A 13,320-nucleotide genomic window follows, 5' to 3' on the forward strand; every position below is an offset into this window, starting at 1 on the left:
TTAAGATAGGTGTGCTTTTGGCTATGATTCAAGTTGAATAATCGGATGGCATTCAATGTCTGGACTCACTCATGAATTATGGCCACTTTTTTTATTCATTTCATGGGATGTGGGCATTGCTGGCAAGAACAGCATTTATTGCCCATCCCTGATTGCTCTTGAGAAGGTGGTGGTGAGCCGCCGCCTTGAACCGCTGCAGTCTATCTGGTCCGGGCACTCCCGCACTGCTGTTAGGAAGGGAGTTCCAGGATTTTGATCCAGCGACAGTGAAGGAATGGTGATATATTTCCAAGACAGAATGATGTATGGCTTGGAGGGGAACTTGCATATGGTGGTGTTCCCATGCGTCTGCTGCCCTTATCATTTTAAGTGGAAGAGGTCGTGGGTTTGGAAGGTGTTGTCGAAGAATCCTTGGTGAGTTGCTGCAGTGTATCTTGTATATGGTACATCCTGCTGCCACTGTGCAATGGTGATGCAGGGAGAGAATGTTTAAGATTGTAGATGGGGTGCTGAACAAGCGGCTGCTTTGTCCTGGATGGTGTCGAGCTTCCTGAGTGTTGTTGGAGCCACACTCATCATTTGTGGAATAAGCACCTTCAGAAGAGATGGGGAGGGGATTGTGAGAATTCTGAGCTGAGGAAGATAGGGGGTCAGTCCTCATTTCCTTCACTGCTCATTCAAATGGTCCTGTGCAGTCTCTGATCCTCAGTCACATTCATTAAGGCCGTCAGATCTGTAGCAGTCCGATAGCAGGGTTGTTTTTACCTTATCCTTTCACGGGATGCGGGCATCGCTACAAGGCCAGCATTTGTTACCCATCCCTAATTTCCTTGAACTGAGCAGCTTGCTAGGCCATTTCAGAGGGCAGTTAATAGTCGACCACATTGCTGTGGAACTGGAGTCACCTGCAGGCCAGACCAGGCAAGTATGGCGGATTTCTTTCTCGAAAGGACATTGGTGAACCAGATGAGTTTTTACAACAATCAATGATTGTTTCATGGCTAGCTTTCAATTCCAGATTTTTATTAATTAATTAATTGTATATATTAGTTAATTGAATTTAATTCCACCAGCTGCCACAGTGGGATTTGAAGCCATGTCCCCAGGGCATTAGCCTGGACCTCTGGATTATTAGTCTAGTGACAATACCACTATGCAACCATCTTCCCCTGGGTTTGAGGTAGTACGGTCTCTGGCATTACCAGATCGGAAATGACCCTGAGTTTTCTGCATTGCCCCTCCCTTCCTTTCCTCCTCACCTGCAGGATATCATCTCTTCTGTGGAGGCACCTTCATGCTATGTTCCAGATATGGTTCCCCAGGTGCAGTACCACCGCCACACATCCCCCCCCCCCCCCGCCCTGCATCCCACTTGGACCCTCACCACTGCTGGGGTGAACAAAATTCAGAGGTCACTCGACTCTGAGGAGGCACCGCAGGGAGGGCAACCCTGAGACATCCCTGCAGGGGTAGCTTCTAGAGACCTGGGGAACTGATGCAGCCCGACTCCTGCCCCTGAGGCCTGTCGGCAGGATGCCCGTGTGTGGACAGTGATACAGAGGAGCACAAATCAAGAGGAGATTCCTTTATGAAGGGAAATCTCCCCAGGCATAACAAACAGGACAAATTCATTCAGACTTTTGTATGGTCAGCCATCTATCATTCTTCCAGTGTGGCTCTAGTTTCAGCAAACTAATTGCTGGTTCCATCAAGGATTACTGACAGTATGATTCCCGCTAGCTAAGGACGTCATGAAGTGCAACTTTACCTGAAAGCCAATGTGGATATTTGCATTCACACCATCCTCAGTGAGGATACTAACTCAGAGTGGGGCACAGGGTGCTGACTCAGGCTGGGACACAGAGCGCTAACTCAGGCTGGGACACAGGGCGCTGACTCAGGCTGGGACACAGAGCGCTAACTCAGGCTGGGACACAGGGCGCTGACTCAGGCTGGGACACAGGGCACTGACTCAGGCTGGGACACAGAGCGCTAACTCAGACTGGGACACAGCGCTGACTCAGGCTGGGACACAGGGCGCTGACTCAGGCTGGGACACAGAGCGCTAACTCAGGCTGGGACACAGAGCGCTGACTCAGGCTGGGACACAGGGCACTGACTCTCACTGAGCTAGTGTCCAGGCACAGCCCTTGAGCTCAGACTGGGATGGAAAGTGGACTTCAGCTGTGTGTGGTTCAGTATCACTTTACCCGTCATGGCTTCAGTCAGTTTAATGGGGAAAAAATGTGTAAAATTCTAACTGCACGGTGTTGAAACTCATGGAAGGGACAAGATTCTCACAGTAAAAGGAGACAATTTCTTCATTTTCCAGTGTGGAACTCTCTGTTCAAGTTTAATCTTCAGAAGATTTTCTGGGTTAATTGCTTTTGTTTTCTCCAAAAAACACCAAAAAAAGGAAGTGAGGCCAGGAGCTGGAGTGAAATCCGTTGCAATTAGGCCAAGTGCCAGCACAACGTGGGAGAGATCCTGACACAACACTTCCTCCATCCCAATCCTCCACAGTGCCATGTGACAATCCTTCCCAGAATGATGGTGTTACTCTTACAACCCCTGCAAACTGAGGCTAACTTTGCTCACTTTGCGGGAGGAAGTCAAATCTCAGGGGCTATCTCTTCAGCTTCCAAAGAAAACACTTCAATCTCACCTTGTAGGGACCAGCCCCAAGAATAGAGAGGGTCCAAGAGGTTGTAACTACCAGCTACTTCCTTTAGGCCACATGCTGATTGGGTGCAGACTGGCAGTGAGTGTTTGTTGGGTACAGACTGGCAGTGAGTGTTTGATGTGGATTGGGTACAGACTGGCAGTGTTCAATGTGGATTGAGTGCGGACTGGCAGTGAGTGTTCAATGTGGATTGGGTACAGATTGGCAGTGAGTATTCATTGTGGGTCAGATACAGACAGGCAATGAGTGTTCGATGTGGATTGGGTATCGACTGGCAGTGAGTGTTTGATGTGGATTGGGTATCGACTGGTACTGAGTGTTCAATGCAGATTGGGTAGAGACTGGCAGTGAGTATTCGATGTGGTTTGGGTACAGACTGGCAGTGAGTATTCAATGTGGATTGAGTACAGACTAGCAGTGAGTGTTCGATGTGAATTGGGTACAGACTAGCAGTGAGTATTCATTGTGGGTCAGGTACAGACAGGCAATGAGTGTTCGATGTGGATTGGGTACAGACTAGCAGTGAGTATTCATTGTGGGTCAGGTACAGACAGGCAATGAGTGTTCGATGTGGATTGGGTACAGACTAGCAGTGAGTATTCATTGTGGGTCAGGTACATACAGGCAATGAGTGTTCGATGTGGATTGGGTATCGACTGGCAGTGAGTGTTTGATGTGGATTGGGTATCGACTGGTACTGAGTGTTCGATGCAGATTGGGTAGAGACTGGCAGTGAGTGTTCGATGTGGTTTGGGTACAGACTGGCAGTGAGTATTCAATGTGGATTGAGTACAGACTAGCAGTGAGTATTCATTGTGGGTCAGGTACAGACAGGCAATGAGTGTTCGATGTGGTTTGGGTACAGACTGGCAGTGAGTATTCAATGTGGATCGGGTACAGACGGGCAGTGAGTGTTCGATGTGGTTTGGGTACAGACTGGCAGTGAGTATTCAATGTGGATTGAGTACAGACTAGCAGTGAGTGTTCGATGTGGATTGGGTACAGACTAGCAGTGAGTATTCATTGTGGGTCAGGTATAGACAGGCAATGAGTGTTCGATGTGGATTGGGTACAGACTAGCAGTGAGTATTCATTGTGGGTCAGGTACAGACAGGCAATGAGTGTTCGATGTGGTTTGGGTACAGACTGGCAGTGAGTATTCAATGTGGATCGGGTACAGACGGGCAGTGAGTGTTCGATGTGGTTTGGGTACAGACTGGCAGTGAGTGTTCAATGTGGGTTGGGTACAGACTGCTAGTCGGTTCTGGGGAATGCTGGGAGAGTGTATTTGTCGCTAATTTGTAGAATGCAGGATTCAATTTATTTATTAAGTTGAAGTAAGTCCAACCCTGGGAAAGGAACTAGCTCTGATTCTGATGGAGGCAGTTTGGTCTGACAGTCGAACTGCAGGGAATGGGAGCTGCTGTATTGGGAGATCAGTGCTATTTGGAGTACAGCCAGTTGCATAAACTGTCCAGCCTTGCTCTGATCAGTTTAGTAGTTCAGTATTGTACAGAAAACAAGGTCCAAGTTCTCATTAGAGAATTGGCACGGAATGCTGTTTAATTCTTGTCCATGTTTGAGCTCTGCAACCAGAACAGTCATTGCCTCCATCTGGCATCCTGCAACACACAGCAGTACACTTCCTTTCAAAAATGATTCCAGGTTTCTCTTCCTGGTCCAAGGATTTTAATTCGCTGCCTCTTGGTGCGTAGGGCCCACCACCTCTCAGCGCGCCTCACCCACCACCTCTCAGCGCGCCTCACCCACTGCCTCTCGACATACGTGACCCTATGTCCCTTAACACACCATGCATGCTGCCACTTGACACGCATCACATGCCGCCACTCGACACGCATCACATGAGATCAGTACATTAATGAGAGAGGATTTTCGATCGAAGAATCAAGATGTAGAATCAGTTTGGGTGGAGTTAAGAAACAGCAAGGGGCAGCAAACATTGGTGGGAGTTGTTTATAGGCTACCAAACAGTAATGGTAATGTTGGGCTCTGTGTTAATGAGGAAATTAGAGGTGCATGTAACATGGATAATACAGTAATAATGGGCGACGTCAATTTACATATAGACTGGGTAAACCTAATTAGCACTAATGCTGTGGAGGATGAATTCCTGGAGTGTGTACGAAATGGGTGTCTGGAGCATTACATTGAAGAATCAACTAGGGATTGGGCTATTTTAGATTTAGTATTATGTAATGAGAAAGGGCTAATTCATAGCCTTGCTGTAAAGGAACCTTTGGGAAATAGTGACCATAATATAGAATTTTACATTAAGTTTGAAAGTGACATAGTTCATTCTGAAACGAGGGTCTGAAATCTGTTCAGAGGAAACTGTGGTATGAGGGGAAAGTTGGCTCTGGCGGATTGGGAAAATACACTAAAAGATTTGACGGGAGACAGGCAATGGCTAGTATTTAGTATTACATGGTCCACAACAAATATACATTTCTCTGAGACACAAAAACCTAGCAGGAAAGATGAATCAACTGTGGCTAGCAAAAGAAGTTAAATATTGCATTTGATCAAAGTGGCTTATAAGGTTGCCCGAGGATTGGGAGCAATTTAGAATCCAGCAAAGGATGACCAAGAAACTGAGAAAGGGAAAAGAGAATATGGATGTAAGCTAGCAAGAAACATAAAAGGCAGACTGTAAAAGCTTCTTTAGGTATATCAGGAGGAAAAAATTCACAAGGATAAATGTGAGTCCATTACAGGCAGAGACAGGAGAATTTGTAATAGAGAATAGGGAAATGGCAGAGAAACAAAACAATTACTTTGTATCAGTCATCACGGAGGAAGATACAGAAAATCTCCCAGAAATACTAGGGAACCAAGGGACTTGTGAAAATGAGGAACTGAAAGAAATTAGTATTAATAAAGAGGTAGTACTCAAATAATTAACTGGATTGAATGTTGATAAATCCGGACCAGATGAGCTGCATCCCAGAGTGTTGAAGGAGGTGGCTATAGAGACAGTGGATGTGTTGGTGATTATCTTTCAAAATTCGATATATTCTGGAAAGGTTGCTGCAGACTGGAAAGTAGCAAATGTAACCCCGCTATTTAAGAAGGGAAGGGAGAAGGAAAACAGGGAACTACAGACCTGTTAGTTTTATGTCAGTATTTGGGAAAAATGTTAGAATCTATTATAAAGGATGTGATAATTAAACACTTAGAAAATAATGATAGGATTGGGCAGAGTCAACATGGATTTATGAAAGGGGAATCATGTTTGACAAACCTGTTGGAGTTTTTTGAGGATGTTATTTAGATTAGAGATACAGCACTGAAACAGGCCCTTCGGCCCACCGAGTCTGTGCCGACCATCAACCACCCATTTATACTAATTCTACACTAATCCCATATTCCTACCAAACATCCCCACCTGTCCCTATATTTCCCTACCACCTACCTATCCTAGTGACAATTTATAATGGCCAATTTACCTACCAACTTGCAAGTCTTTTGGCTTGTGGGAGGAAACCGGAGCACCCGGAGAAAACCCACGCAGACACAGGGAGAACTTGCACACTCCACACAGGCAGTACCCAGAATCGAACCCGGGTCCCTGGAGCTGTGAGGCTGCAGTGTTAACCACTGTGCCACCCCAATGTAGCATTGATAAAAGAGAACCAGTGGATGTGGTGTATTTGGATTTTGAGAAGGCTTCTGATAAGGTCCCACACAGGAGGTTAGGAAACAAAATTAGAACAAATGGGATTGGGGATAATATACTGGTATGGATTGAGAATTGGTTAACAGTCAGCAAATAGAGTAGGAATAAACGGGTCATTCTCAGGATGACAGGCTGTTACTGGTGAGGTGCCACAAGGATCAGTGCTTGGGCCACAGCTGTTCACAGTCTATAATAAATTATTTGGATGTGGGAACCAAATGTAGTATTTCCACATTTGCTGATAACACAAAACTAGGTGGGAATGTAAGTTGTGAGGAGGAAGCAAGGAGGCTTCAAGGGGACTTGGACAGGCTAAGTGAAAGGCAAGAACATAGCAGATGGAATATAATGTGAATAAGTGTGAAGTTATCCACTTTGGTAGAAAAAACAGAAAGAGTATTTCTTAAATGGTGAGAGATTGGGAAGTGTTGATGTCCAAAGGGATCTGGTGTCCTTGTTCATGAGTCACTGAAAGCTAGTATGCTGGTGCAGCAAGCAATTAGGAAGGCAAATGGTATGTTACCTTCATCCCAAGGGGATTTGAGTACAGGAGTAAAGATGTCTTGCTGCATTTGTATAGAGCCTTGGTGAGACTGCAACTGGAGTATTGTGTACAGTTTTGGTCTCCTTATCTAAGGAAATACTTGCCATAGAGGGAGTACAACAAAGGTTCACTAGACTAATCTCTGGGATGGTGGGATTGTCTAATGATGAGAGATTGAGGAAACTGGGCCTGTATTCTCTAGAGTTCAGAAGAATGAGAGGTGATCTCATTGAAACTTACAAAATTCTTACAGGGTGTGACAGGGTGGATGTAGATGGGATATTTCCCCTGGCTGGTGAGTCTAGAATCAGGGGACATAGTCTCAGAATAAGGGGTAGGCCATTTAAGACTGAGATGAGGAGGAATTTCTTCACTCAGAGGGTAGTGAATCTTTGGGATTCACTACCCCGTAGGGCTCTGGAAGCTCAATCATTGAGCATGTTCAAGACAAGAATCGATAGATTTCTGGATACTAATGACATCAAGGACTATGGGGAAAGTGGCTTTGAGGTACATGATCAGCCATGATCTAATTGAATGGCAGAGCAGTCTCAACGGGCTGATTGGTTTACTCCTGCTCCAATTTCCTATGTTCCTACCTCACACTCTGCCTCTCAACACTCGTCACACTCTGCCTCTCAGCATACCCACACTCTGCCCCTCAGCGCGTGGGGACACAATGTTGAGCTCAGCACGGATTGGAAGAAGGGGAGGTGAGACTGGATTGTAGTGGTAGGGTAGTAAGGGAGAGGGAATGGTGCTTGTGGAGAGAGATTTATGTGAACATGATATTGTGCAATGGAAAGGCACTAGGCTCAAGAGATTATAATTAGCAGGGAAGACTTATAAAACTGTCACTTTTTTAATGGAACAGAGAAGGTTTAAAGTGATCTGTTCGAAGTCCTGAGGGGATAAATAACGAAAGGTTGATCCCACTGGTTGGCAAGTCCATGGCAAAGTGCGAGATTGAGGATTATTGCCTGGAGAATGAAGAGGGAGGCTCGAAGAAATGTTTTCACACAGAAGGCTATTCAAACACAGAATGTATTACCACAATAGCCATAGAGGCAGAAACTCGAACATTATTTAATGGAGTTGGAGATAACAACAACAGTAACAATTTGCATTTATATAGCACTTTAACATAATGAAATATCCCAAGGCACTTCACAGGAGCGTTATTAGTCAAAATTTTACATCAAGCCACATGAGAACAGACAAGATTGAAAATAGATTTTAAGCAGCGTCTTAAGGGTGGAGGCAGAGGTAGAGAAGCAGAGGTTCAGGGAGGGGATTCCAGAGCTTAGTGCCCAGACAGCTGAAGGAATTGCTGCCAATAATGGAGTGATTAAAATCAGGGATGCTTAAAATGTCAGAATTAGAGGAGGACAGAGATTTCAGAGGGTTGTAAGGGTGGAGGAGGTTTCAGAGATGAGGAGGAGCGAAACCATGGAGCAATTTGAAAGCAAGGATAATAATTTTAAAATCAAGGCGCTGATTAACCAGGAGCCCAGGGGTGATGAGTGAACAGGACTTGGCACGCATTAGGACATGGGCACAGGAAAGGAAAATTAGAATAGGATTTGAAGAAAGGGTTTAGGGTAGGGAGCTCCAGTTGGAATGCCAACATTGGAACGGATGTGCAGGGCCGAATGGTTGCATACTGTGACTCTATGGCTGAGCGTTGTTGGGAATTACAGGGTTTACTTACCCTTTTCCTTGTTCAGACCTCTGCCTATAAACATAGCACACATGCAGAAAACCTGAATTATGAAATATCTTTATTTATGTTGTATACTTTTATTGAAATGCTTTACTGTGGTGGCCTTAATAGTTTCCCAGTGTATGCAGTAGATCACCTCTCTGCTGACAGAATGCTGTTTAAAGATCTTAACGGAACTGATCCTTTGTGAATTGTTGTGTATGCCTCTGCCCTGGGGATTTCAATCTGCTCTTTGTGTCACTCCGAACCATAGAACAGCAACTGGCTGCCTCAGGCTACCGGCTACGATAACCTGCCACTGACCACAACATAGGAATAGGAGGAGGCCATTTAGCCTCCCAAGCCTGTTCCACCATTCAATGAGACTATGGCTGATCTGCAACCTAACTCCATATACCAGCCTTTGCCCCAATCCCTTAATACCTTTGAATAACAAAATCTACCAACCTCAGTTCTAAAATTTGCAACTGATGATGCATCAATTGCCATGTGCAGTATAGAGTTCCAAACTTGTATCGCACTTTGTACGTAGAAGTTTTTCCTAATTTCACGCTAATTTTTAGATTATGCTGCTTCATCTTGGACTCCCAACCAGGAGAAATCGTTTCTTTCTCCCTATCAGTTCCTCTTACTATCTTGAAAACTTCAATCAAATCAACCCTTAACCTTTGAAATTCCATGGAACACAACTCTAGTTTGCGTAATCTCTCCCTGTAATTTAACCCTTGGAGTTCAGGTATCATTCTGGTAAATCTACACTGGGCTCCCTGTAAAGCCAATATATCCTTCCTAAGGTGTGGTGCCCTGAACTGCTCACAGTACTCCAAGTGTGGTCTAACCAGGGCTTTGTATACTGAAGCATGATCTCTACCCCTTGTATTCTAGTCCTCTAGATATAAAGGGCAGCATTCCATTAGCCTTTTTGATTAATTTCTGTGCCTTTTCATGACATTTTAATGATCTGTGTACCTGGATCCCCAAGTCTCTTTGAACCTTCACTGTTTCTAGCTTTTCACCATTTAGAAAGTACCCTGTTCTATCCTTTATATGTCCAAAGTGGATGACCTCACATTTGCCTACAGTGAAATTCATTTGTCACAATTTTGCCCAATCACCTCATCTATCAATATCTCTTCATAACTTTTATAAAATAACGTGTGACACCGAGCCACTTTAGGTGATATAAGAACCAAAAGCTGAAGTTGCCTCCCAGGTGCCAGGGTTCGTGATGTCTCGGATCGTGTTTTTGGGATCCTTAAGGGGGAGGGGGAGCAGCCCCAAGTCGTGGTCCACATAGGCACCAACGACATAGGTAGGAAGAGAGATGGGGATTTAAGGCAGAAATTCAGGGAGCTAGGGTGGAAGCTTACAGCGAGAACAAACAGAGTTGTTATCTCTGGGTTGTTGCCCGTGCCACGTGCTAGCGAAGCGAGGAATAGGGAGAGAGAGGAGTTGAACACGTGACTGCAGGGATGGTGTAGGAGGGAGGGTTTTGGTTTCCTGGATAATTGGGGCTCTTTCTGGGGTAGGTGGGACCTCTACAAACAGGATGGTCTTCACCTGAACCAGAGGGGTACGAATATCCTGGGGGGGAGATTTGCTAATGCTCTTCGGGGGGGTTTAAATTAATTCAGCAGGGGAATGGGAACCTAAATTGTAGTTCCAGTGTACAGGCTGTTGAGAGTAGTGAGGTCAGGGATAAGGTTACAAGGACGCAAGAGGGCACTGGCAAGCAAGAACTTGGTTTAAAGTGTGTCTACTTCAACACCAGGAGCATCCGGAATAAGGTGGGTGAGCTTGCAGCATGGGTTGGTACCTGGGATCTCGATGTTGTGGCCATTTCGGAGACATGGGTAGAGCAGGGGCAGGAATGGATGTTGCAGGTTCCGGGATTTAGATGTTTCAGTAAGAACAGAGAAGATGGTAAAAGAGGGGGGGGTGTGGCTTTGTTAATCAAGGAGGGTATTACAGCAGCAGAAAGGACGTTTGAGGACTCGTCTACTGAGGTAGTATGGGCCGAGGTTAGAAACAGGAGAGGAGAGGTCACCCTGTTGGGAGTTTTCTATAGACCTCCGAATAGTTCCAGAGATGTAGAGGAGAGGATAGCGAAGATGATTCTCGACAGGGGCGAGAGTAACAGGGTAGTTGTTATGGGGGACTTTAACTTTCCAAATATTGACTGGAAATACTATAGTTCGAGGACTTTAGATGGGTCAGTTTTTGTCCAGTGTGTGCAGGAGGGTTTTCTGACACAGTATGTAGATAGGCCAACCAGGGGCGATGCCACATTGGATTTGGTACTGGGTAATGAACCCGGCCAGGTGTTAGATTTGGATGTAGGTGAGCACTTTGGTGATAGTGATCACAATTCGGTTAGGTTTACCTTAGCGATGGGCAGGGACAGGTATATACCGCAGGGCAAGAATTATAGCTGGGGGAATGGAAATTATGATGCGATTAGGCAAGATTTAGGATGCGTAGGATGGGGAAGGAAACTGCAGGGGATGGGCACAATAGAAATGTGGAGCTTATTCAAGGAGCAACTACTGCGTGTCCTTGATAAGTATGTACCTGTCAGGCAGGGAGGAAGTTGTCGAGCGAGGGAGCCGTGGTTTACTAAAGAAGTTGAAGCGCTTGTCAAGAGGAAGAAGAAGGCTTATGTTAGGATGAGACGTGAAGGCTCAGTTAGGGCGTTTGAGAGTTACAAGCTAGCCAGGAAAGATCTAAAGGGAGAGCTAAGAAGAGCGAGGAGAGGACACGAGAAGTCATTGGCGGATAGGATCAAGGAAAACCCTAAGGCTTTCTATAGGTATATCAGGAATAAAAGAATGACTAGAGTTAGATTAGGGCCAATCAAGGATAGTAGTGGGAAGTTGTGTGTGGAATCAGAGGAGATAGGGGAAGCGTTAAATGAATATTTTTCGTCAGTATTTACAGTAGAGAAAGAAAATGTTGTCGAGGAGAATACTGAGATACAGACTACAAGCCTAGATGGGATTGAGGTTCACATGGAGGAGGTGTTAGCAATTTTGGAAAGTGTGTAAACAGATAAGTCCCCTGGGCCAGATGGGATTTATCCGAGGATTCTCTGGAAAGCCAGGGAGGAGATTGCAGAGCCTTTGTCCTTGATCTTTATGTCGTCATTGTCGACAGGAATAGTGCCGGAAGACTGGAGGATAGAAAATGTTGTCCCCTTGTTCAAGAAGGGGAGTAGAGACAGCCCTGGTAATTATAGACCTGTGAGCCTCACTTCGGTTGTGGGTAAAATGTTGGAAAAGGTTATAAGAGATAGGATTTATAATCATCTTGAAAAGAATAAGTTCATTCACGATAGTCAGCACAGTTTTGTGAAGGGTAGGTCGTGCCTCACAAACCTTATTGAGTTTTTCGAGAAGGTGACCAAACCGGTGGATGAGGGTAAAGCCGTGGATGTGATGTATATGGATTTCAGTAAGGCGTTTGATAAGGTTCCCCACGGTAGGCTATTGCAGAAAATACGGAAGTATGGGATTGAAGGTGATTTAGAGCTTTGGATCAAAAATTGGCTAGCTGAAAGAAGACAGAGGGTGGTGGTTGATGGCAAATGTTCATCCTGGAGTTCAGTTACTAGTGGTGTACCGCAAGGATCTGTTTTGGGGCCACTGCTGTTTGTCATTTTTATAAATGACCTGGATGAGGGTGTAGAAGGGTGGGTTAGTAAATTTGCGGATGACACGAAGGTCGGTGGAGTTGTGGATAGTGCCGAAGGATGTTGTCGGGTACAGAGGGACATAGATAGGCTGCAGAGCTGGGCTGAGAGATGGCAAATGGAGTTTAATGCGGAAAAGTGTGAGGTGATTCACTTTGGAAGGAGTAACAGGAATGCAGAGTACTGGGCTAATGGGAAGATTCTTGGTAGTGTAGATGAGCAGAGATCTTGGTGTCCAGGTACATAAATCCCTGAAAGTTGCCACCCAGGTTAATAGGGCTGTTAAGAAGGCATATGGTGTGTTAGCTTTTATTAGTAGGGGGATCGAGTTTCGGAGCCACGAGGTCATGCTGCAGCTGTACAAAACTCTGGTGCGGCCGCACCTGGAGTATTGCGTGCAGTTCTGGTCACCGCATTATAGGAAGGATGTGGAAGCTTTGGAAAGGGTGCAGAGGAGATTTACTAGGATGTTGCCTGGTATGGAGGGTAGGTCTGAGGGACTTGGGGTTGTTTTCGTTAGAGAGAAGGAGGAGGAGAGGTGACTTAATAGAGACATATAAGATAATCAGAGGGTTAGATAGGGTGGATAGTGAGAGTCTATTTCCCCGGATGGTGATGACAAACACGAGGGGACATAGCTTTAAGTTGAGGAGTGATAGATATCGGAAAGATGTTCGAGGTAGTTTCTTTACTCAGAGAGTAGTAGGGGCGTGGAACGCCCTGCCTGCAACAGTAGTGGACTCGCCAACTTTAAGGGCATTTAAGTGGTCATTGGATAGACATATGGATGAAAATGGAATAGTGTAGGTCAGATGGTTTCACAGGTCGGCGCAACATCGAGGGCCGAAGGGCCTGTACTGCGCTGTAATGTTCTATGTTCTAAGTGTCTTAAAGGAGAAAAGTGAGGTGAGAGGTGGAAAGATTTCGGGAGAGAATTCCAGAGCTTAGGGCCTAGGTAGCTGAAGACATGGGCACAATTGATGGA

The 13,320-nt window shown here is 45.5% G+C and overlaps 1 protein-coding gene across 5 annotated transcripts in view; it reads left to right on the forward strand.

Moving 5' to 3' along the window:
* The window catches only part of LOC137347822 (exonuclease mut-7 homolog), a 556,743-nt gene that overhangs the window by 445,279 nt on the left and 98,144 nt on the right, over nt 1–13,320 (forward strand). The window lies entirely within an intron of this gene.

The sequence above is a fragment of the Heterodontus francisci genome, chromosome 32 (genome assembly GCF_036365525.1).
Source record: "Heterodontus francisci isolate sHetFra1 chromosome 32, sHetFra1.hap1, whole genome shotgun sequence".
NCBI lineage: Eukaryota > Metazoa > Chordata > Chondrichthyes > Heterodontiformes > Heterodontidae > Heterodontus > Heterodontus francisci.